The sequence below is a fragment of the Oncorhynchus masou genome, chromosome 12 (genome assembly GCF_036934945.1).
Source record: "Oncorhynchus masou masou isolate Uvic2021 chromosome 12, UVic_Omas_1.1, whole genome shotgun sequence".
NCBI lineage: Eukaryota > Metazoa > Chordata > Actinopteri > Salmoniformes > Salmonidae > Oncorhynchus > Oncorhynchus masou.
This window is the reverse complement of record NC_088223.1, coordinates 75920689-75947390: the sequence shown is the minus strand read 5'-3', so window position 1 is coordinate 75947390 and position 26702 is coordinate 75920689. Positions and strand designations below refer to the sequence as shown.

The 26702-nt window shown below is 42.2% G+C and overlaps 1 protein-coding gene across 2 annotated transcripts in view; it reads left to right on the top strand.

Annotated features, from left to right (window-relative positions):
- LOC135550820 (opioid-binding protein/cell adhesion molecule-like) overlaps positions 1-26702 on the top strand; it is a 428940-nt gene that overhangs the window by 387717 nt on the left and 14521 nt on the right. The window lies entirely within an intron of this gene.

Below are 26702 nucleotides of genomic sequence, written 5' to 3'. Positions count from 1 at the left end.
CCCAGTACAGTTGAAACCAGAATTCATCCGCGAAGAGCACACTACTCCAGCTTGCCAGTGGCCATCGTAGGTGAACATTTGTAAACTGAAGTCCGTTTTTACCCGAACTGCAGTCACATAAAGACCCTGGTGTGGACAAGTAGCACGCAAATGAGCTTTCCTGAGATGGTTTCTGACAGTTTGTGCATAAATTATTTGGATGTGCAAACCCACAGTTTCATCAGCTGTCCGGGTGGCTGGTCTCAGATAATCCCGCAGGTGAAGAAGCCGGATGTGGAGATCTTGGGCTGGTGTGGTTACACGTGGTCTGCGGTTGTTGGAGGCCGGTTGGACGTATGGCCAAATTCTCTAAAAAGATGTTGGAGGTGGCTTATGGTAGAGAAATGAACATTCAATTCTCTGGCAATGGCTCTTTTGGACATTTCTGCAGTCAGCATGTCAATTGCACGCTCACTCAAAACTTAAGATATCTGTAGTATTGTGTTGTGTGACAAAACTACAATTTTTTTTAGTGGCCTTTCATTGTCACAAGCACAAGGTGCGCCTGTGTAATAATCATGTTGTTTAATGGCATAACTGTCAGGTGGATGGATTATCTAGGTAATCTTGCTCAATAACAGGGATGTAAACAAATGTGTGTGCAGAATTTGAGAGAAATAAGCTTTATGTTCTATGGAAAATGTCTGGGATCTTTTATTATCTATCTTTCTCTGGCTCTATCTTTCTCACACTCTTTCTCTCATTCCCCAGCTCCCTCTTTCTCTCTGGCTTTCTCCCCCCCCCCCATTTTGTCACCATGACTTTAGGTAGCCCCAATGACACTTGGTGAACTGTATCCTTCTCCTTTCTAAGTAGCTCATTATCTGTCTACTACCTTTTCCCTAATCACCATTAACCACTAATGATATGTATAGAAATAAATTGCTGTCAATGCATTTGGGATAATTAATTAGGATAATTGGAAAGATGTAAATGTTTTGGAGGCGAGTGAGTGTCTGAATACATTACAGTATGAGGCGTCATTGCAAAGACAAACGTGCCACAGTTGGGGATGTCTGAGTATATGTTTACCGAGTGGGTTTGGAGAACTGTGCTCACACATACCGCTATCTCATCAAGAGGAGGGGAAACCACATGTTTGTCTGCCTGTCTCCCTATCTATATTTCTATGCTTCACTTAATCAGGTAAGATGATGCTTGCATTTGTAATGCACTACATTTCACGTGGAGACAATTGTGTGACAGTTTCCTCCCCTCTTTCTCTCTCCTTTTGTGTCGCTACAAGGATTGTGGAATTGAAATGTTAATATGACGATGTGACTGGCCATGTATTTTAGGAGATAAGTGAGGAATTGCTTTGATGGGTCTCCATTTGCCACACACAGAGGGTGTCTTCAGAGGAGCCATAATTGCAGCCCGGGTGGCTAAAAAAGAGCCACTGTCACTTGTTGCGCCAGTACCCCCTGAATACATTCAAGACATATGAACATTTACGCAATTACCGCCTCCTTCAGTGTCAGCATGTATAGAATGGAGAAAGTGCTGAAACAAGCCTTTAGTCTGTGAGTTTTGTCATTTGGTAGGTAGAGGTTGATGTGTATGCAGCCTATTAGAGGGGTGAGTATGGAGGTAAATATAGCTAATTTGAACCCTTTACGGCTGTTATCTCAGAGACACGTTTTATGTTTTGTATCTGTGGTTGTTGGGTAGAATTTTGAAAACATTTAGGTTTTTTGGCAACCCCGTTCCCATGAGTTCCACTGTATGCAGTAGCTACACTATATACACAAAAGTATGTGGACACCCCTTCAATTGAGTGGACTCGGCTATATCAGCCACCCCTGATGCTGACAGGTGTATAAAATTGAGCACACGGCCATGCAATCTCCATAGACAAACATTGGCAGTAGAGTGGCCTTACTGAAGACCTCAGTGACTTTCAATGTGGCACCATCATAGCATGCCACCTTTCCAACAAGTCAGTTTGTCAAATTTCTGCCCTGCTAGAGCTGCCCTGGTCATCTGTAAGTGTTGTTATTGTGAAGTGGAAAGGTTTAGGAGCAACAACGGCTCAGCAGCGAAGTGGTAGACCACACAAGCTCACAGAACAGGACCACCGAGTGCTGAAGTATGTTGTCATGTAAAAATCGTCTTTCCTCGGTTGCAACACTGAAAGCAACGTCCGCATACGAACTGTTAGTCTGGAGGTTCACGAAATGGCTGAGCAACTGCACACAAGCCTAAGATCACCATGCACAATGCCAAGCATCGGCTGTAGTGGTGTAAAGCTTTCTGCCATTGGACTCTGGAACAGTGGAAACGCGTTCTCTGGAGTGATGAATCATGTTTCACCATCTGGCAGTCTGACCGACGAATGTGGGTTTTGTGGATGCCAAGAGAACGCTACCTGCCCCAATGCATAATGCTAACTGTGAAGTTTGGTGGAGGCAGAATAATGGTCTGGGGTTGTTTTTCATGGTTTGGGCTAAGTGAAATCTTAATTACATTCTATACGCTTTGTGGCAACAGTTTGGGGAAGGCCCTTTCCTGTTCCAGCATGACAATACATCAGTACCCGTCAAAGAGAACCAGTGAGTGTTAGCTAATGCCATTGATGAACACAATAAGAGAATTATAGTTAGTGCATTTGAGAATGCTTTAGGCATCTTAGCCTTTTTTAACTTCGTCACAAAGTAATGCATGTTCAACAACAAATTATTTATTTTAAATCAATTTTGATGATGCTATTCAAACTTGGCCAAGAGCAATCACAGACTTGATAATACATTTGTAATTTTTATAGGGTGCCTTTGCCATGGCCCAATGTTTCATTTCTTTATTGGGGAGAACAAAGAAGCACAGAATGCTTGCTTTTTCAAAATGGGCTTTCAAATGCACAATTTATGTTTATGTGCATTCAAAAAATTCCTTTCAGGGCACAAGCAATTGCTCTTAACTTAATGTAAACAGTGGAGATGGGGCCTTTGGAGGTTTCTGCTTTGTTTCATATTGAAGTACAGAGACAACTGAATGCCAGATTTAACAAAATCACACATGCAATACACCAAATTAAAGCTACAGTTATTGTTAATCCAGCCAACGTGTCAGATTTCAAAAAGGCTTTACGGCGAAAGCAAACCATGCAATTATCTGATGATAGTACCCCACCAAACAAACACTTGACATTCATATTTCAACCCGCCGGGCGTGACACAAAACTCAGAAATAACGATATAATTCATGCCTTACCTTTGAAGATCTTCTTTTGTTGGCACTCAAATGTCCCATAAACATCACAAATGGTCCTTTTGTTTGATAAATTCCGTCGTTATATCCAAAATGTCCATTTATTTGGCGCGTTTGATCCAGAAGAACACCGGTTCCAACTCATGCAACATGACTACGAAATATCTAGTAAGTTACCTGTAAACTTGTTCCAAACATTTCAAACAACTTTCCTTATACAACTTTAGGTATTTTTTTACGTAAATAATAGATCAAATTTAAGGAGGGTTCAATACCGGACGAAAACAAAGTGGAGCGTGCTTTCAGGTCTCGCGCCTCTAACAAACAGTACACTTCACTCGACCCTCGTTCTGAACTGCCCTACTTCTTCATTACACAAAGGAAAAACATCAACCAATTTCTAAAGACTGTTGACATCTAGTGGAATCGATAGGAACTGCAAGCAAGTGCCTTAGATCCCCATAGGAAACCCATTGAAAAGAGAGTGACCTCAAATGTTTTTCCTGGATGGTTTGTCCTCTGGGTTTTACCTGCCAAATAAGTTATGTTATACTCACAGACATCATTCAAACAGTTTTAGAAACTTCAGAGTGTTCTCTATCAAAATCTACTAATAATATGCATAACCTAGCTTCCGGGCCTGAGTAGCAGGCAGTTTACTTTGGGCATGCTTTTCATCTGGATGTGAAAATACCGCCCCCTAGCCTTAAGAAGTTAAAAGTAGACGCCCTTTGCCTTGATGCACTCTTGTCATTCTCTCAACCAGCTTCATGAGGTAGTCACCTGGAATGCATTTCAATTAACAGGTATGCCTTGTTAAAAGTTAATTTGTGGAATTGCTTTCCTTGATGCATTTGAGCCAATCAGTTGTGTTGTGACAAGTTAAGGGTGGTATACAGAAGATAGCCCTATTTGGTAAAAGACCAAGTCCATATTATGGCAAGAACAGCTCAAATAAGCAAAGAGAAACAACATTACTTAAAGACATAAAGGTCAGTCAACCTGGAAAATGTCCAAAACTTTGAAAGTTTGGGGCTCCATGCAAGATCTCACCTCGTGGGGCATTAATTATCATGAGGAAGGCGAGGGATCAGCCCAGAACTACATGGCAGGACCTGGTCAATAACCTGAAGACAGCTGGGACCACAGTCTCAAAGAAAACCACACACTACGCCGTCATGGATTAAAATCCTGCAGCGCACGCAAGGTCCCCCTGCTCAAGCCAGTGCATGTCCAGGCCCGTCTGAAGTTTTCCAATGACCATCTGGATGATCCAGAGGAGGAATGGGAGAAGGTTATGTGGTCTGATGAGACAAAAATAGAGCTTTTTGGTCTAAACCCCACTCACCGTGTTTGGAGGAAGAAGAAGGATGTGTACAACCCCAAGAACTCCATCCCAACCGTGAAGCATGGAGGTGGAAACATCATTCTTTGGGGATGATTTTCTGCAAAGGGGACAGGATGACTGCACCGTATTGAGTGGAGGATGGATGGGGCCATGTATCGCGAGATCTTGGCCAACAACCTCCTTTCCTCAGTAAGAGCATTGAAGATGGGTCGTGGCTGGGTCTTCCAGACCTTAACTCTAACCCCTCGCCACGAGCCTAGCTAATGTTAGACAGCTAGCTAACGTTAGCATTAGTCACATAGCTAATGTTGGCCACCACAAATTTGAATTTGTAACATATCATACCATTTGCGAATTTGCAAACAGTGGCATAACATTTGATTAACACTTGATTTACATCATTAATATTCGGTCTGGTTGGCTGGTAGCTTATACGCGCTTCATCATTTATTTCCTTATATAATCATAGCTGGAAGGGTGCTGGAGGTGCTGTAGCACTTCTGATAATTTTGTCAAAATTATAGATTTACTGCTGCCTGTTCAGAAAGAAATGAAATAATTCAGTATAATCTACTACACATGAGTAAACCACTAATTTAGCCACAGAGGATCAATGGCTTCTTAAAAAATATTGTCTAGCTGTGGGTTGTGTAGCCCAATAACAAGGCATAGCCTACAATTGGTAACACCTGGCAAATCTGTCAGTGAACAGCATGCAGACAAAACAGGCCATTTGCAATATTTCAAATACAATCGCAGGAAAACACAGGTTGGAAAGCAAAGGGCTCCTACTGAAAATAGACTCTCATCTTTCTGCTGTAGGCAACCAATACATGTTATAAACATCCAAACAGACATATTGAGTAAATATTGTTTTACAAAGTTAAACAATGGTGAGGTAGGCCTTTGGCAGGGATGGCGAGTCAGTGAAACTGGAAAGCTTTTTAAGGACTATAATTTCCTTCTCATATTGTAAAATATGCCTCCACATCCCTGGGCCTAGGGCCTAGGCTATTGATGGATTCAAGATTAGGTCATTTTTATTGATCTCAGTTTTTATGGATCTCAAAGTAGCCTGTATTTTGATAATTTAAGCGTTATTTAAGAATATTCTCCCAAAGTCTCCAGTCATGTAGCATTGCATGAAATTTGTTTGTTGAAGGGCAAAAAACATCAGACCCTAGGCTACTAAAAATGGTCCCATGTGTGCAATTTCGGTACGTGCCTATATTATACTGTTCTATGCCACTAAACAAATGTGATGATATGCATGCAATGCTTTATTAAAGCTTTTTTGTCTTAATCTCATGTGTTCCGGTACCTAAGAGCTCCCAATGTCACCTCTCACTCACTTTTGGTTGGCATCTCCCAATTTACAAATGAAGCACTGAACACAGATATACAGTAGTCTAGACCCCTCAAACTCAACTCTGGACCTCATAGCCAGTTCCATTGCGTTTTTTTAATTGTTCCCCTCTAATCAGGGACTTATTTAGCCGTGGGATACCAGGTGGGATCAATTGATTATCAGGTAGAACAGAAAACCAGCAGGCTCCAGACCTCGTAGGGTAGGAGTTGAATACCGCTAGACTCTAGCTAACTGCCATAATATGAAAATATCCACACAAGCCACTAGCCAGCCATATATCATGAGTTGGAAGATTATGAATATTAGGCTATATTATGAAGAGCATTTTAAAATGAACCACAATCAGTAAAAAAATACACAGTATATATTGAGCTAGCTAACTAGTAGATTTACATCAATAATCAGCATCAATTATCAGCTGATAGCCTACCCTCTTTTCCCGATGTCAAGCATGTCTTTAGGGGCATTTTCATTTTGAGCACCTGCTCCTTGAAAGGTCTGTGCACAGCCCTGGTTGGCACTAAGGTGAACTTTGCCCCTGTAGTTTCAGAGGCAGATAAGGAAAAACACAAAGTAAACATGAAAATATTGCCAATGGCACTGTTACTTTGAAGACACACTCTGTGAAGCTCACGTATATACCCCAAGGAAGTGTATGTCTGCACAAGCTTTTGTAGCCTAGTCCCATATTATATGTACTGTAGCCAACTCTTCCATGGTTGTCAATTCTTACGTATGTTAAATATAGAAGAGATGGCAACAGCACACACATGGGTCTGAGTTAATTATTATGCACTTATGAAGCTGTCTTTTCATTTCAAGATACAATATTTCAATTATTTAGAAGATACTCTCATTGGGATCTAATGAAAAGAAAGTGTGCAGTGGCTCAATGACAAACGACCAAACAGACGGAAATTACTGCTGATATGTTAAGTAGGTTAATGAAGGACAGAAATACCCGCCCGCACTAAACAATACGATACAAAAACAGATTGTGCTTATTACAAGATAAATAAACCAAATCACGTGATGCCAATTTACGCAAATCTATTTCCATTCCAAATTGATATTTGCTACATTAAAAGTTTACGGTGGTGATCATGACGTGTGCATTTATTTTTCAAATGGTTAAAGAATTAGGGCAATTGAATAGGTCCACAGCTGGATGTTCAAAACCTGTCTCCTATTTACATGTGAGGAGTTTGTCATTCCAGCTGGGAATAGAAGAAGATAACATTCTCGCTAATTAGGAAAAGCTGCTTATTCAGTTATTGTCTTGAACAGTCCAATCACTAGCCTATGAAAGCAACAGAGGGAGTATTATGTTTATAACAAGAACATACTGTATTCTGCATTAAAATCCCATTCAATATGAGCTGGAGCAGCTCTCAAACAAGTGCGTCCATTAATGGAGTGTGCCGATGGTTGGACTCCTCAGCTGAGCTAACTTTGTAATTGAATGTTCGAGAGAGCTCCTTGGAGTCTTCTGCTAGATTACGCCCTCATTTGCCAAGCTCGGGACTTTTATAGATTCAATTCATCAAAATTGCCTATAAGAGGGGAATCAGTTTTAAATGTTTTTGTGTGCGTGCGCGTCTGTGTGTGTGCTGATTCATGTAAAATATGTTCAAGCAATTGCATAATGGGGATAATAACCATGTAGCTTTTATTTACCACAGAAAGGGAGATTTATAATCATTATGACTGAAAATACTCTATATACTTTATGTGTTTAAGTACTATCTATCCAGATGTAATGTACAGTGCATTCGGAAAGTATTCAGACCTCTTGACCTTTTACACATTTTGTTACGTTACTGCCTTATTCTAAAATGTAATAAATTGTTTTTTCCCCCCTCATCAATCTACACACAATAGCCCACAATGACGAAGCAAAAGCAGGTTTGTAGAAATTATTGCAAATGTATTAAAAATTTAAAACAATATCACATTTACATAAGTATTCAGACCCTTTACTCAGTACTTTCTTGAAGCACCTTGGGCAGCGATTACAGCCTCGATTCTTCTTGGGTATGACTAGGGCTGTGGTGGTCACAAAATTTAGTCAACTGGTGATTGTCAGGCAAATAACTGTCGGTCTCGCGGTAGTTGACCGTTAATTAACATAAACACATTTAGCATCTCCTGGCTTCCACATTTAATTAAAAAGTATAATAAATCCATGTAATATAGCCTACACCTTCACAATATATCCATTTATTTAAGACAGGTCTGAAGAAGCTGGATATGAAGAAAATGTAGTCTATTTAAGAAGAAAATAATGACATACTCTGAGTTGTCCTGATGTGGCTGTGCCAAATGGCTGTGGGCTATACTAGTTAATTTAGCAGACAAGATTTTATTATTTTGTTGTATGAAGAATACAATTGCTCAAAGCTGAATAAAATATTATTTTCTCCAAACAATTTGAGGGAGTGTACACGTGTTGAGCGGTTAACCAAGAAATAAGGATTCCTATATGCTTAATTTAGAGTTATTAGTGTAACTTCAGTTGTTCTATAAACATTGGGCTATATGTTTTGATTTTTAATACATTGAAAGGCTGCATGACGAGACTAATGATGATTTGAAAAAAAGTCGCTTGAAAGGCATGAGCTCTGCTTAGTTTTTTTGCGCAGGCTGTATGGACTCCAATAGTCTCTCATTTACAATTTGACAAGCACTTAATAATGCCTCGATTTTCACATTTTCACGGCCACATCCCCTTTGTGGCCGTAATGCACCCTTTAAAAAAATCCAAGCCTTTTGCGGCCTAGATTGCTGCCTTGTGCCCTTCTCCCCGAGTGTGTGCTGCTCAGTGCGAAGCGTCTCTCACTCACACGGCTCTCCGTCACATGATGGGGTCTTTCTCACAGGCTACAAGTTAAGACCGACATCGCATCCTTATCCAATTCCGAGGTGCATATTGATGATATTGACGATATTGGATGAACTGTCCACATCTACTTTTCATCAGCCAACAATATGAGTAGCCCTAATGAACAGCAAAAGCACTAGCCTATGTCAATCTACTATCCGCCATAGTAAAAAAGTCAACCTATTCTGTTTTAGAAATAAATATTCCAAACCGTCTGTGACAGTTGTGGCATGTGATAGATCCCAAATACAACCACTAGCATAAAAAATGTGGCAATGTGGCTGATGCAACAGAACAGAACGTTTAGCTTAAAGTGTTGATAAACTATTAGGCTATTTCTTCACATTTATGAGTGCAGCTATGCATGCATGGTAATAGGCTATAAGTGCAAATGTTCCATAAGCGGAAAACACCATTATCAAAAGTGAGCACAAATGCAATCATGCATGTAATGCTTTTATTATAATGGTGGTGCATTTTTATGGTGAAAAGTATCTTCCCCAAACTTAAAACTCAACCGCTGCTTATATATGCCAGTTAGGAATATAGCGATTTTCAGGTCTCTCCAGAGATGTTCAATTGGGTTCAAGTCCAGGCTCTGCCTGGGTCACTCAAGGACATTCAGAGATTTGTCCCAAAGCCAGTCCTGCATTGTCTTGGCTGTGTACTTAGGGTTGTTGTTCTGTTGGAAGGTGAACCTTAGCCCCAGTCTGAGGAGCAGGTTTTCATCAAGGATCTCTCTGTACTTTGCTCCATTTGCTCCATTCATCTTTCCCTCGATCCTGACTAGTCTCCCAGTCTCTGCCACTGAAAAACATCCCCACAGCATGTTGCTGCCACCGCCATGCTTCACCATAGGGATGGTGTCAGGTTTCCTCCAGATGTGACACTTGGCATTCAGGCCAAAGAGTTCAGTCTTAGTTTCATCAGACCAGAGAATCTTGTTTTGTTTATCATGGTCTTAGAGTCTTTAGGTGCCTTTTGGCAAACTCCAAGCGGTTTATGTGCCTTTTATTGAGGAGTGGCTTCTGTCCGGCCCCTCTACCATAAAGGCCTGATTGGTCTACGGAGCAATTCCTTGGTTTTTGCTCTGACATGCACTATCAACTGTGGGACCTTACATCGACAGGTATGTCTTTTTTACAAATCACGTCCAATCAATTGAATTTAGCACAGATAAACTCCAATCAAGTTGTAGAAACATCTGAAGGATGGTCAATGGAAACAGGATGCACTTGAGCTCAATTTCGAGTCTGATGAAACCAAGATTGAACATTTTTGGTCTGAATGCCAAGCGTTTCATCTGGAGGAAACCTGGCACCATCCCTACGGTGAAGCATGGTGTTGGCAGCATCATGCTGTAGCGAAGGTTCACCTTTCAACAGGACAACGACTCTAAGCACACAGCCAAGACAACGCAGGAGTGGCTTCGAGACAAGTCTCTGAATATCCTTGAGTGGCCCAGCCAGAACCCGATCAAACATCTCTGAACGTTCTCCATCCACCCCGACAGAGCTTGAGAGGATCTGCAGAGAAGAATGGGAGAAACTGGGAGAAATACAGTGTGCCAAGCTTGTAGCGTCATGCCCAAGAAAACTCAAGGCTGTAATTGCTGACAAAGTTGCAACGGAGTAAAGGGTCTGAATACTTATATAAATGTGGTATTTAGTTTATTTTTAATTTTTAATTGCTTTGGCATTATAGGGTATTGCATGAAGATTGATGAAGGAAAAAACGATTTAATCCATTTTACAATAAAGCTGTAACGTAACAAAATGTGGACAAAGTCAAGGGGTCTGAATACTTTCTGAATGCACTGTATGTTAAATGTGTGTACAATGTACACAAAAAAGAAAGAGCTGTAAAAACAAAGACATTTTTGTTCTCCGAATATGCAGTTAAAGCAATAACCAAATGTCATCCTTGCCACTGTTTTGATAAAAAGCTGGGGGATAGGGCTGGAGAAATGTAACCACCTCCAAATTCATAGACAGAGCTATGGATGAAAGAAATGACCACCCATGACATCAAAATTATAGTATTAACCATGTTTTGACGATATAAAGTGTTTATAAACAATATTAAATGTAAACAAACATTGGATTAAAATAAGCTTTTACTTTGGGCTCCGATGGGGTACAACAGTTCAACTAAGTTTATGAGGCAAGTGATATTCTTCATGTATCATTGGACAATGCCATTTAGCAGATGTTTTTATCCAAAACGACTTACTGTCATGCATGCATACATTTTCCATACGGGTGGTCCTGGGAATCAGGACTTTGCTTTGCAAGCGCCATGCTCTACGGCTTCACATGGGTTAGTTAAGAATGGTGTTCCACCTTATTAATTAGTGGTAGGGTTGCACATTTTTGGTAACTTTCCCAAAATTCCCCAGTTTTCCCAAAATACTGGTTGGAAAAGACCTGCAATTAAGAGGGAATAAGCAGGATTTTCAGGAATACTCCATCCAGGGTTGCTGGAAAAACAGAAAATGTTGGGAAAGTTACCGGAATTGTGCAACCCTAATAAGTGTACCCACATGTACAGTTGTGGCCAAAAGTTTTGAGAATGACACAAATATTAATTTTTGTCGAAGCCTGCTTCTTCAGTGTCTTTAGATATTTTTGTCAGATGTTACTATAGAATACTGAAGTATAATTACAAGCATTTCATACATGTCAAAGGCATTTATTGACAATTACATAAAGTTGATAGAAAGAGTCAATATTTGCGGTGTTGACCCTTCTTTTTCAAGACTGACTGATGGCCACATCAGACTGACTGATGGCAGCTCATTCTTGCATAGTCAATGCTTGGAGTTGGTCAGAATTTGTGGTTTTTTTGTTTGTCCACCTGCCTCTTGACGATTGACCAGAAGTTCTCAATGGGATTAAGGTCTGGGGAGTTTCCTGGCCATGGACCCAAGATATTGATGTTTTGTTCTCCGAGCCACTTAGTTATGACTTTTGCCTTATGGCAAGGTGCTCCATCATGCTGGAAAAGGCATTGTTCATCAACAAACTGTTCCTGGATGGTTGGGAGAAGTTGCTCTCGGAGGATGTGTTGGTACCATTCTTTATTCATGGCTGTGTTCTGAGGCAAAATTGTGAGTGAGCCCACTCCCTTGGCTGAGAAGCAACCCCACACATGAATGGTCTCAGGATGCTTTACTGTTGGCATGACACAGGACTGATGGTAGCGCTCACCTTGTCTTCTCTGGACAAGCTTTTTTCCGGATGACCCAAACAATCGGAAAGGGGATTCATCAGAGAAAATGCCTTTACCCCAGTCCTCAGCAGTCCAAGCCCTGTACCTTTTGCAGAATATCAGGTCTGTCCCTGATGTTTTTACTGGAGAGAAGTGGCTTCTTTGCTGCCCTTCTTGACACCAGGCCATCCTCCAAATGTCTTTGCCTCACTGTGCGTGCAGATGCACTCACACCTGCCTGCAGATGCACTCACTCCTGCTCCTGAGCAAGCTCTGTACTGGTGGTGCCTCAATCCCGCAGCTGAATCAACTTTAGGAGACGTTCCTGGCGCTTGCTGGACTTTCTTGGGCGCCCTGAAGCTTTCTTCACAACAATTGAACCGCTCTCCTTGAAGTTCTTGATGATCCAATAAATGTTTGATATGGTGCAATCTTACTGGCAGCAATATCCTTGCCTGTGAAGCCCTTTTTGTGCAAAGCAATGATGACACACGTGTTTCCTTGCAGGTAACCATGATTGACAGAGGAAGAACAATGAGTCCATGCACCACCCTACTTTTGAAGCTTCCAGTCTGTTATTTGAACTCAATCAGCATGACAGAGTGATCTCCAGCCTTGTCCTCGTCAACACTCACACCTGTGTTAACGAGAGAATCACTGACATGATGTCAGCTGGTCCAATTGTGGCAGGGCTGAAAAGCAGTAGAAATGTTTTTTGGGGGATTTAGTTCATTTGCATGGCAAAGAGGGACTTTGCAATTAATTGCAATTCATCTGATCACTCTTCATAACATTCTGTAGTATATGCAAATTGCCATCATACAAACTGAGGCAACAGACTTTGAAAACTAATATCTGTGTCATTCTCAACTTTTGGCCACGACTCAACAACCTACTACTACATACTGTGTACTATATATTGTATTACACTTTAGTTGGAATTTGTTGGCTTGCTAATTGAAACGGATCGTAACTGTCATGAATCCCTCCGGAACTTTAATTAACCACACCTGGCCCCTATTCCCACTGATTGTATTTGTGTATATGTGCCCTTTGGTTTCCATTTGGGGGTTGATTATTGTTACAATGTCCGATGGTGCGTGAGAGTACCTGTGCTGTGTGTTTTGGCCTTTCGTGCCCTTGTGGATTGGGCAGATCTTACGGGTCTCGTCCTGTGTATTAATCATTGTGCACTTGTGTTATTTATTTGAGGTACTGCTCGCTCTTTTGTTTGGGTTTCTGCCCTGTGTTTTTGTTTACGTGTTTGTTTGGTCTTCATCCCTGTGCCTTTACACGGCACACCGTAATTTGGGGTATAATAAAAAAAACTATTACGCATTCCTGCATCTGTCTCCCGATCCTTTATGCCAATGTGACAGTAACAGAATCTGTCATGGTACAGAGAATGAATACTATTAGAACCACATTTTGCTTTAGTATGATAGAGAGTTTGACCCAATATTGGATTCAGGATATTATCTCACTGCAGAACATACAGAATGTCCACCAAAACTTGTTTAATTTGAAACTGCAATAAGCTTGGGAAATAAAATGTATTAAATGGTTTGTTTTTGTTTTTATTCACTTGAAATCAATGGTCATTATTCGAGATGTGCTATGTCCAGAAGGTTAGCACAGGAAGTTAATGCATTGTTATTAATTGTTAGCAGTTTGTGTACTGTCAATACTTAAAGTATCTACTTTTAATTCCTCAGAAATGCAAGAACAAAGGGCCTCCCGGGTGGCGCAGTGGTTAAGGGAGCTGGGTTCGCACCCAGGCTCTGTCGCGACCGGGAGGTCCGTGGGGCGATGCACATCGTCCGGATTAGGGAGGGCCAAGCCGGTAGGGAAATCCCTGTCTCATCACGCACCAGCGACTCCTGTGGCTGGCTGGGCGCAATGCTAACCACACATTGGTGCGGCTGGTTTCCAGGTTGGATGGCGCTGTGTCAAGAAGCAGTGCAGCTTGGTTCGGTTGTGTATGGGAGGATGCATGACTTTCAACCTTCATCTCTCCCGAGCCTGTACGGGAGTTGTAAGCGGTGAGAAAAGAGAGATCAGTCTACGACTAGGGTGGCTGGAGTAGCTACTAAATTGTACCACGAAATTGGGGGAAAAAAGGGTAAAATTCACACACATAAAATGCAAGAACAAGGGATGCTATACAAACATCCTAATAGAGACCCATCTCCAGATGAAACAAGCCATAAAATGTTGTGTCCCTTGGACATCACAAGGACTCCAGGGTTTCTGGCTCTAGCAAGTGTTTTTGGCTCTATTTGAGTTTGTGGTGCTGTATTGTAACAGTTTTCATCCTAATTTGGTGTTACCCAAAGTTACCCAAACTATCCAGGTGGGAGTGTTTACTGTAGTTCAATGGCACTGCCAAAATTTGAGGAATTGAATGATACAGGAGAATTTAGACTATTCCAATATTTCAATATGATCATTTAACCCGCTCGCTGTTAGACAGACAATATGCAGACAGTATACACTACTGGATTGTTGCTGCTCCAGCCGAACACAGCCAAGCGGAGAAAGTAAACCCAATGCTCATTCTCATTGCAGTCGCAGTGCAAGGTTCAATCTTTCAGCCCCACAATCACCATCACACACTGTTCCAGTGCACTGCACTATGCTCTTGCCTCGGGACATTCAGTGTGGGCCCAGTTATTACAAGACTTTTCCAGGGTGACAGAAATAAAGAATTAAATAGGTATCCATCAACAAGGAGGGAGGACTGAGGAGGAGAGGGAGGGAGCGAGGACTGAGGAGGAGAAGGGAGGGAGGACTGAGGAGGAGAAGGAGGGAGGACAGGGAAGGGAGGACAGACGAGTGGAGGAAGGACGGTGGATTGATGATATTCTGGCCCTTTCTGGAGCTCTCGTTGTAGTCATGACCTAGCTCAGCAGCCACCCGCCGCTTCACCACGCTTCATGATAGATAGATGAATCAGGGGCTTCTGCCGGATAAGGAGGGATCCCTGGTATCTCACTCCACCACAGTAACTGACTGGCAATGTTTGTTCACTCGACCAGAGTTCTGTACCAAATGGCACCCTTTACCTATTTAGTGCACTACTTTGGGCCAGGGCCCATAGAGAATAGGGTGCCATTTGGGACACTGACCAGGAACTAACGGTAGCTGCCCCGGATGCATTAATACAATTTAGATTGTTGGGAATCAACGCAGTAACCAAGAATGAAGTCTGTTTGGAAACTGCTTTGTACTAGAGCTACATGGAAGTGTATTGGTATTTCAGGAGGTTTATTTGCATGTCTTGGTACTTAGACTGCTGTTGCCTTGATGCTATTGCCTGGCAGGAAAGGAGTAAAAAAGGGTATATTGTCTCTTGTAAGGGTGTTTGACAGCTTGATGATTTAAGACGGTACAATTCAGCAGATATAACAATGAATTCCTCTCCAATGAAGTAGAGACTAAGGGAACATTTCGGACCAGCATCCCATTGACAGCCCGACTAGCACAAATTTATAACTGACCCTGACCTTAACCCTCAGCTTAACCACACCCCTAACCATCAAATGTTATTTGTCACAAGCGCCGAAAATACAACAGTAGACCTTACAGTGAAATTCTTACTTACAAGCTCTTAACCAACAATTCACTTTTAAGAAAATACCTATAAAAAAAGTAAGAGAGAAGAATAACAAATTATTCAAGAGCAGCAGTAAATAGCAATAGTGGGGCTATATACAGGGGGTACCGGTGTCAAGGTAATTGAGGTAATATGTACTTGTAGGTAGAGTTATTAAAGTGACTATGCATAGATAATAACATAGTAGTAGAAGAAGGGGGCGGGGGCAATGCAAATAGTGTGGGTAGCAATTTGATTAGGTGTTCAGGAGTCTTATGGTTTGGGGGTAGAAGCTGTTGAGAAGCCTCTGATCTAGACTTGGTGCTCCGGTACCGCTTGCCATGCGGTTGCAGAGAGATCAGTCTATGACTAGGGTGGCTGGAGTCTTTGACGATTTTTAGGACCTTCGTCTGACACCGCCTGGTATAGAGGTCCTGGACGGCAGGAAGTTTGCCCCGGTGATGTACTGGGCCGTACGCACTACCCTCTAGCCCTAACCGTAAGATAATTTTAACCAATTCTAAAATGTTATATTGTTTTGCATGTCAGACACGTACCCTTAGTTTTCCCCCTAAAAAAGAGTCACTTCAACATTGTGCCTTGGTGTCCGTTATTTTGTCATGGACGTTTCTCTGTTTTAATTGTATTCAGCAAATCAAATCTCCCAAATCAAAAATAATTTTACCCAGTGGGGTTTTAAAATACTTTTTACTACCAAATGTGCTTTTGCCAAATTGCCATCCTGCCATGGATTCACTGATATAAAATAATGTCAACATCAATATTCACCCCAGCTAAAAGCTTAAACCCAATACGTTAATCTCAAAATGCTCATTGTTCATGGCATCTATGATAATGCTTAAATGCAAAGGGACACATTTTTTTTTTTTTTACCTTTATTTAACTAGGCAAGTCAGTTAAGAGCAAATTCTTATTTTCAATGACAGCCTAGGAACAGTGGGTTAACTGCCTGTTCAGGGGCAGAATGACAGATTTGTACCTTGTCAGCTCTGGGATATGAACTTGCAACCTTTTGGTTACTAGTCCAACGCTCTAACCACTAGGCTACCCTGCCGCCCCATGCTCTGGCATTAGTGCCTGATGTGGCTTTCATAGCTCATTGTGAGTTCAAATGAATGCCGATTCTGATGGTTGAAGTGAGACTGTCAAAATGCATTATCTTCGCTGCTAAGTCTTTTAATAGAAGTAAGACAGTGTCATGGTATCTAATAGAACCCCCAGCTATACGTACGGTTTATCCCTCTCTTGTGTTTGTTTTCCATCAAAGAGGATAATAAATCAAAGCTGGCACATACTGTATGATACATTCTATATTCTGTTTTGGAGTCAGTGAAAAATCTCCTAATACAGGGAAAAGTGAGTGCTACTGACATGCAACAGTTATACTGTACCCTCCCCCTGAAAGCAAATCCATCCATTTGTCCTTTACCTGTGCCCCTCTCTCTTTCGTAATAATAAGGTAAGTAACCGTACCACAACACTGTCACCTTGGAGAAATTGGATTCAGAGGGTGGCCGCTCAATCTCATACTGTATGAACTGACATTGATACACATCCTTCCCCCTTCCTTCCTGCCCTTTCTATCTCCCTTGCCCTCTCCCTCTATCTTATGTTTTTTCTCTCTCTTTCTTTCTGTCTCCCTCCCCTCTCTCTCTCTCTTGCTCTATCAGTGTCTCTCCCCTCTCCCTCTGTATTGAGTTATCCCTCCTCTCTCTCTTTATCTACAACCAGAATCTGCCTGCGGCATAAGTGTGGTGCTCCTTCGGTTTTCAAAGACACAGTGAGTGTATGGGAGCCTCGGGAGCAGGCCCCTCCTGAGATATGCCAGCCCCCACCCACCCCCACCTCTCTGCTCTGTGTGGTCTCCTGAGGGTCCTCTATTTCTAAGTCTGCGTCCGTGACTGGGGATATGGTGTGCAGGAGGCTGTTATCTTTGTGGCATCTCGTCTCTCACTTACAGCTTGTCCTCTGCTCCTTCACTATCAAGTACTTGAGTAATGCAGTATTGAGTATTCAGGATTTTCAAGCAGCGGATTGCATTTGAACAGTGTTTATTTGTTTGAGTTCCCCGAAGGTACAATCTACGTTATATTTGATACACAGTTCACTTCAGTATTTCTGACACAAGCTTTCCGTGTTCATAGTTGCACAGTAACGCCTGCAGTCGATAGGAAACTCTGCCTTGGCTGAGCCAACATGTCCCTCACGGCCGTCCTTTCATTTTTCTCCACACAGGAAGCAGAAGTCCTGCTGGTGCCCTCTGCCGTACGTCGCTGTGTTTTCACTGGCTTTACTGACGCAGTGGGTGACATGCACACAGGCCCGTATCGGTAATGAGTGAGGCCATGCCTGTGCTAGGGCCCCCAGCCGAGGTGGGATTTGCTAGCTACTTTACCCCAACGGCACACATTTTACGGCAGCCATAAAATGAGCTGGGAACTATTGATTTTATATAAACACCTCCATCTTGGCAATCATGGGCCCTACAAACGGCCTGGGTTGTACTGTAAAAAGCCATACTTAATCTAGACACTTTAAGTGTGTTAGATTTACTCACGCTGGTCTTTTCTCTGCAAATTGCTTTGTTGGTAACTCCTTGTTGACCCCTTTTACACATCGATTTGTGTCCTCTCTGACCCCTCAGTTAAAGGTCAGCCAGGAGCACTGTCTTGATAATCTGCCATAACTCTGTTGACAGATACCCAGCCTGCTTGAGGGCATATTGTTCATGTACACTCCCCCTGAAAGCATGGTATGGATTCAGATTACTTTATAAACAGTGTGGTACATATATACAGACATGCAAGTTAGTTTGACATTTCTGAGTGTCTGAACAGAAAGATATAAGGGAAAGCCACAGTCAAGACTTAAACCGCTAATTGCTAGGCAGACTACATAACATTCCTAAGAACATTTGTTGAGTTTTTGCGTCAATAAAACAATCAACTTTTTTCAAACGACTGCACATATGAGCTCTAGTGCTTCAAATGCGTTTCTTTATGAAACAGATACTTAGCTCCATGATGCAGTCTGAATTTGACGTTGCAGTAGTGGTAAAAGAGTTAACAGAGCGAGAGGCTAACGAGAATGACGAAAGACAGCGGGAGAAAGCGGGATGAGGTAGAGAGACACCAGAGAGTGAGCGGGGCACAAGAGAAACAAGAAAGACTAGAAAAAAAGTGAGAGAAGGACGAGGCTTTCTGGGCACCTGTGCGTTGTGGGGTCTGTCTGACACCTGTGCGTTCCGAGGGTTCTCCTGACACCCTCGTCAGGTGATCCGAGATCATCCATGACTGCTTTTGTTAATGGCTCCTACCAGGTGGGAGTCACATGTCTGTTCAAACTCAGCAAAGTGAATACATGTGCATGCCATTACTGTCACCCACAATACCTGGGGAGATTTTTCTTAGTGTTATTTTTTTTTTAAAGATCTTTTTCGACATCAAGTACGTCCTTTGTACTTGACGTTAAGTTCTGTGCATGAAGGAATAAGCCTTCTCCCTCAAGCTTAACTGAATCATTGTATGATTTGCTTTATTGATGTGACAGTGAGGTGAACAGAAACGTGAATACTGAGAGCAGAGCAGTGATGGCTAGAGTGGAACTACAAAGGCAGTTACACTAATCAATTAGTCATGTTTTCCACGACAAAATGTCAGTTTACAGAATGGTGATGAGTGTGGAGGCAGTTTTAAGTTTTGAGTCAATGTGTTTAAGGAAAGGATAGAGTGAGGAATACAACAGAAATAGTCAGACTCCTTGACTTTTTCCACATGTTACGTTACAGGCTTATGCTAAAATGTATTCAATTGTTTTTTTTTCTCTCATTAATCTAAACACAATATCCCATAATGACAAAGCAAAAACAGGTTTTTAGATTATTTTTTAAAACATTTTATAAAATAAAAATAAAAACTGAACTATCACAAGTTTTCAGACCCTTTACTCAGCAAGTACAGCCTATAGTCTTCCTGGGTATGATGCTACAAGCTTAGCACAACTTTATTTGTGGATTGTCTCCCATTCTTCTCTGCATATCTCTCAAGCTTTGCCAGATTGGATGGGGAGCATTGCTGCAGAGCTATTTTCAGGTCTCTCTAGAGATGTTCGATCGGGCTCTGACTGGGCCACTCATGGACATTCAGAGTCTTGTCCAGAACCACTCCTGCATTGTATTGGCTATGAGCTTAGGGTCGTTGTCTTGTTGGAAGGTAAACCTTTGCCCTAGTCTGACATCCTAAACGCTCTGGAGCAGGTTGTCAGCAAGGATCTCTCTGTACTTTGCTTCGTTCATCTTTCCCTCGATCCTGACTAGTCTCCCAGTCCCTGCCGCTGAAAAACATCCTCACAGCATGGTGCTGCTGCCACCACCATGTAGGGATGGTGCCAGGTTCCCTCCAGACGTGACACTTGGCCTTAATGTTTCTCATGGTCAAACCAAGCAGGCTGTCATGTGGCTTCTACTGAGGAGTGGCTTCTGTCTGGACACTCTACCATAAAGGCCTGATTGGTGAAGTGCTGCAGAGATGGTTGTCCTTCTGGAAGGTTCTCCCATCTCCACAGAGGAATTCTAGAGCTCTGTCAGAGTGACCATCGGGATCTTGGTCACATCCCTGACCAAGACCCTTCTCCCCCGATTTCTCAGTTTGGTCGGTTGGCCAGCTCTAGGAAGAGTAAAATCTTAGCGGTTCAAAACCTTTTCCATTTAAGAATGATGAAGGCCACTGTGTTCTTGGGGATCCTTCAATGCTATAGAAACATTTTGGGACCCTTCCCCAGATCTGTGCCTCTACACAATTGTGTTTCGGAGCTCTACGGAAGATTCCATTGACCTCATGGCCTGGTTTTTGCTCAGACATGCACTGTCAATGTTAGATAGACAGGTGTGTTCCTTTCCAAATCATGTCCAATCAATTGGACTCCAATTGTTGTAGAAACATCTCAAGGATGATCTGTAAGGACTGACGCCGGGGAGGAGAAGCTGATACGGGAAGTTGAAAATTTAATGAGAAACAGACAGGTAACTTGACAGGAAAAGAGTCAGCACACGGGTAAACAAGGACAATCAATGCAGAAGCAGGGAACAGAGCGGGAAACAAGACAGATATAGGGAAGGTAATGACAGAGGTAATTGAGTCCAGGTGAGTCCAATAATCGCTGATGCGCGTGACGGGGGAAGGCAGGTGTGCGTAATGATGATGGCAGGTGTGCGTAATGATGATGGCAGGAGTGCGCAATGCTGGGGAGCCTGGCGCCCTTGAGCGCCAGGGGGGAAGAGTGGGAGCAGGCGTGACATGATCAATGGAAACAGGATGCAGCTGAGCTCAATTTCAAGTCTCATACCAAAGGGTCTGAATACTTACAGTATTTAAATAAGGTATTTCATTTTTTTTTGTACATTTGCAAAACAACTGTTTTTGCATCGTTATGATGGGCTATTGCGTATAGATGTTTTCTTTAATCAATTTCAGAATAAGGCTGTAACGTAACAATGTGTAAAAAGTCAAGGGGCCTGAATACTTTCCAAAGGCACTGTATATATATAGGATTTTTTTATCTATACATTTTCAGTTTTCCACAAGACAGACAATATCAGTTGAAGACATTAGTTATCCCCCCACCCTTCAATTCCCTGAAACAAATGACAGATAAACATGGAAAAGTATTTTAATTGTTTCTAACATATGATGTACATATGTCAGCTTATTAAATGATTGATCTAGATTTTTTTTATTTATATTTGCTGTACACTGCTGATTTGGGCATGTTCTGGGTTCATCTCCAATTGATTCAGACTTCAACCTTTCCTTCGGTCAGAATCCTGAAGCAAAAAGGGTTACTTGGCAGCTGGCTAGTAAATCAGTTCATGAATCATTGTTGCTTGGAGTCGTGGGAGCTTGCAGTTGAGCTTGACTTAGAATAACATAACTTCTTTCTGATGTAGCCAATAGCTAGGTTTCCATCCAATTGGCGACAGATTTTCATGCAAATATCCAAAATCCGCATAAAGTAAATATGCCAAAGTTCCCACCAGTGGTGTTTCCATTAAACTAACTTGTTACAGATAGAAATCAGTGTGATGACATTCCAAAGGCACAAAATGTACTTTTTTGCTTAAGTTTTTATCTACCGAATAAAAATATAAAGTTCAATGGGTTTCCATTGCATTTTCAACAAAAACTGTTGCGTTAAATGTGCCTACTCTGGTCTTGGCACTTATTCTGGTGACATGATGATTGATGCTTGGCTGCCATTTGACAAATAAAAATATTCTTGATCTTATCCATAATAATTTCATCATGTAGACTTGCCTACCCACACAACCTATTTGCACTGTATATGCGAGCTGTTGCCTAGTGTGCCCCCCCAATATTTACTGGATAGGAGCATCAAGATCACCATGCACTTTCACCACCCTGTGAAGTTCATTATAACGTATTTAGTCTGTAGCCTAATAAACTGCATGATTTCCCAAGTTGTAGTTGGAGGACCACACACCATGTCATCGTGTGACTCCCAAGTTTACTTCAATTTGATGGTTGTTATACTGTATCAATATTTGCGCATAAATGTGTTTCCACCGCTATTTCTCAAATAATACATTTTACCGACACAAAAAAAATGATCATCAGCATTTATAAAATTGTACCAAAACGTTGTTTTCTTTTATATGGTATGACTTTACTCTCATAAAACCTGTAGATGGAAATGTGGTTAATTAGTCAATTATATTTCTGAGTGTAGTTACATATGTAGGATCTTAATTTGATTACCCTGTTGTTGCAGGAAATGCAAACGTTATGGTTTAAAACTGGCTACAGGTTATCTACAAGTCTCTGCTAGGTAAAGCCCTGACTTATCTCCGCTCACTGGTCACCATAGCAGCACCCACCCGTAGCACACGCTCCAGCAGGTATATCTCACTGGTCACCCCCAAAGCCAATTCCTCCTTTGGTCGTCTTTCCTTCCAGTTCTCTGCGGCCAATGACTGGAACGAATTGCAAAAATCTCTGAAGCTCCCTCACTGACTTTAATCACTGGCTTTCAGCATCTTCTGCACATCTGCTATTCCAGTGTTTAATTGCTATATTGTAATTACTTCGCCACCATGGCCTATTTATTGCCTTAAATCCCTTATCTTACCTCATTTGCACACACTGTATATAGAACTCTTGTTTTCTTTTGTTCTACTGTATTATTGACTATGTTTTGTTTATTCCATGTGTAACATGTGTTGTTGTATGTGTCGAATTGCTATGCTTTATATTGGCCAGGTCACAGTTGCATATGAGAACTTGTTCTCAACTAGCCTACCTGGTTAAATAAAGGTGAAATATATATATATATATTTTTAAAGGCTTCTAAAATGTCAGACTTGATTCTTCCTAACTAAAAATGTATCAACCCCTAAAAAATGTCCATTAATTATTATCCACACAATAATTCACATTTCCTGTTGCTGCTGTATTATTTTTCTGCTGTCAGAAAAAGGGCACATTTTCATCCTATATCTGTATGGTCTTTATTGAAGCTCTTTTTCAAAGGGACTTACAATTATCACATGTGTTCGATGCCTATGGTCCATGTTGATATCAAACACACAACCGTGATGTGGCCAGTAACCTTCTCCAAACAATATGAATACTGAACCATTTAGCATTTTACATATTTCACCCCCACCTGGATCAGAAACTCACACAATCTGAATGATTTGATTCCTGCTTCATGTGAAGGTGAGGCTGCAGTGTCCTTGAGCTTGACATGACTACAGTTGTACTTTGACCATTTAAACCATCCTGCCTCTTGATAAGTTGGTCGATAAGGTCGGTCTAAAAATCGGTGGCTGACCTGTTTTTCCAATGTGAAAACATGTATGATAAGTCTTGTTGAGACCAGTGGGTTGAGGAATTATTCCATAATTTGATACAGGATAGCTGTGGCACTCACCTCACCTATTTTGTTGTTATTGTATACCTCACATGTTGTGGCTGTTGTTGCTTAATTCACTTATTATTATTGTTGTTATTGTTGTTTACCTGACACCTTGTTGTTGTTGACATCACCTCTTGTTGTTTCCAAGATGGTGTAGCAGTCAGACGTCTTTGTCCTTTGACTTGTCGTGTCCCATGTGTATATCTTTTAAAAGTATTTTTCTTAACCTCAACTTCAAAATACTCTCCTGCAACCCGCCTCACCCAATGTGGTGGGGATCTGTTTTTTTCTAAAGTATTTTTATTTACCTCTGAACCTGAATCCCCCAACAGAAGCTAGCCAGCTCACTAGCTACAAGCTAGTAGTCAGCAGTCAGCTAATCCACTGCTAGCGGTCATCTGCTAACCTTTAGCTCGGAAAGCTCTTGCCAGATTGTACGAAGCGATTCAAACCAGAGCATACCAGACCTATGTTTTTCTCCATATCCCTGGATTCCTACCGCAAGCTCTGAATCTTTTCACCTGGATCATCGCAGCTAGCAAGCTGCAATCCGAGTGACTATTCCTGGCTAACGTTTCTGTCCCGAAGCAAGCACCAATTAGCCTGGAGCTAGCCCATGCTAGTGCCATCTCCCGGCTAGCTGAAGAAGCCCATCAGCCAATCCTGGGCTACATTACCCGGACCCCTTCAACTGCCGGTACGGGGCACGGAACCCCGCCGATCCTTCACAACTGGATTACCGACGTAATCTGCTTGAGGGGGTACTCAACTGGCTCCTATGTCGCGACGTCCCCTGAATGCCCATCTGCTAGCCGCGACCTGCTAGCTGTCTAGAGCATATCGGACTGTTAGCTAATTGGCCCAACGGCCAATTTCTCGGGCCACTATATCTATTGTGCCAATTGGCCTGGGCCCCTTTTACTCAACGAAGCGCTGCTTATCCATCACGACTGAACTACCGACGTAATCTGCCCAAGTTTTTTTTCTCCAACAGGACCCTCCATCGCTACGTCCGCTGAATAACCATCTACGAGCCTGCTAGCCAGGGCCCACTAGCTGTCTAAATCATATTGGACTGTTAGCTGAATAGATCCATCTGCCAATTTCTTGGGCCACTATACTTATTTTGCCAATTGGACTTGGACCCCTCTGCTACTCGGAACCCTACTAATCTATCACGACCGGTCTATCAACGCCACGAGGAGGATAAAACAGACTTTCCTCCATCGCGACGTACCTCTAAGACCCTTCTGCTAGCTTGCTAGCCCCGGCCTGCTAGCTGTCTGAATTGCCGTGTCACCAGCCAGCCCAACCACTCACTGGACCCCTATGATCACTTGGCTACGCATGCATCTCCCTAAAATCAATATGCCTTGTCCATTACTGTCCTGGTTAGTGATAGTCTTAATTCACTGTAGAGCCTCGAGCCCTGCTCAATATGCCTTAACCAACCATTTAGTTTCCCCTTCCACATATGCGTTGACATCACCTGGTTTAAACGTCTCTAGAGACAATATCTCCTATTACTAAATGCCTAGGTTTACCTCCAATGTACTCATATCCTACCATACATTTGTCTGTACATTATGCCTTGAATCTATTCTATTGCGCCCAGAAACCTGCTCCTTTTACTCTCTGTTCCGAATGTACTAGACAACCAGTTCTTATAGCCTTTAGCCGTACCCTTATCCTACTCCTCCTCTGTTCCTCTGGTGATGTAGAGGTTAATCCAGGCCCTGCAGTGCCTAGCTTGACTTCTGTGACCATAAAAGCCTTGGTTTCATGCATGTTAACATTAGAAGCCTTCTCCCTAAGTTTGTTTTATTCACTGCTTTAGCATACTCTTGTCAACCCGGATGTCCTAGCCGTGTCTGAATCCTGGCTTAGGAAGACCACCAAAAACCCTGAAATTTCCATCCCTAACTATAACATTTTCAGACAAGATAGAACTGCCAAAGGGGACGGTGTTAGCTTGCAGAGTTCTGTCTTACTATCCAGGTCTGTTCCAAACAATTCAAGCTTCTACTTTTAAAAATCCACCTTTCCAGAACAAGTCTCTCACCAATGCCACTTGATATAGACCACCCTCTGCCCCCAGCTGTGCCCTGGACACCGTATGTGAATTGATTGCCCCCATCTATCTTCAGAGCTTGTGCTGCTAGGTGACCTAAACTGGGACATGCTTTACACCCCAGCATTCCTACAGACTAAGCTTGATGCCCCAAATCTCACACAAATTATCAATGAACCCACCCCCAAATCCATAAACACGGGCACCCTCATAGATATCATCCTAACTAACTTTCCCTCCAAATACACCCCTGCTGTTTTCAACCAAGATGTCAGCAATCACTGCCTCATTGCCTGCATTCGTAATGGGTCTGCGGTCAAACGACCACCCCTCATCACTGTCAAACGCTCCCTAAAACACTTTCTAATCGACCTGGCTTGGGTATCCTGGAATGATATTGACCTCATCCCGTCAGTAGAGGATGCCTGGTTATTCTTTAAAAGTGCCTTCCTCACCATCTTTAACCTCTCTTGGATCGTTCGGGACACTAGCGTCCCACCTCGCCAACAGTCAGTGAAATTGCAGGGTGCCAAATTCAAAACAACAGAAATCTCATAATTAAAATTCCTCAACGATACAAGTACTTTACACCATTTTAAAGATACACTTCTCGTTAATCCAACCACAGTGTCCGATTTCAAAAAGGCTTTTCGGCGAAAGCAGAACATATAATTTTGTTAGGTCAGCAACTAGTCACAGAAAGCATTCAGCCATTTTCCAACCAAAGAGAGGTGTCACCAAAAGCAGAAATATAGATCAAATTAATGAATAGTTCACCAACTACTTCTCAGATAGAGTTCAGTGTGTCAAATCGGAGGGCCCGTTGTCCGGACCTCTGGCAGTCTCTATGGAGGTACCACAGGGTTCAATTCTCGGGCCGACTCTCTTCTCTGTATACATCAATGATGTCGCTCTTGCTGCTGGTGATTCTCTGATCCACCTCTACACAGACAACACCATTCTGTATACCTCTGGCCATTCTTTGGATGCTGTGTTAACTAACCTCCAGATGAGATTCAATGCCATACA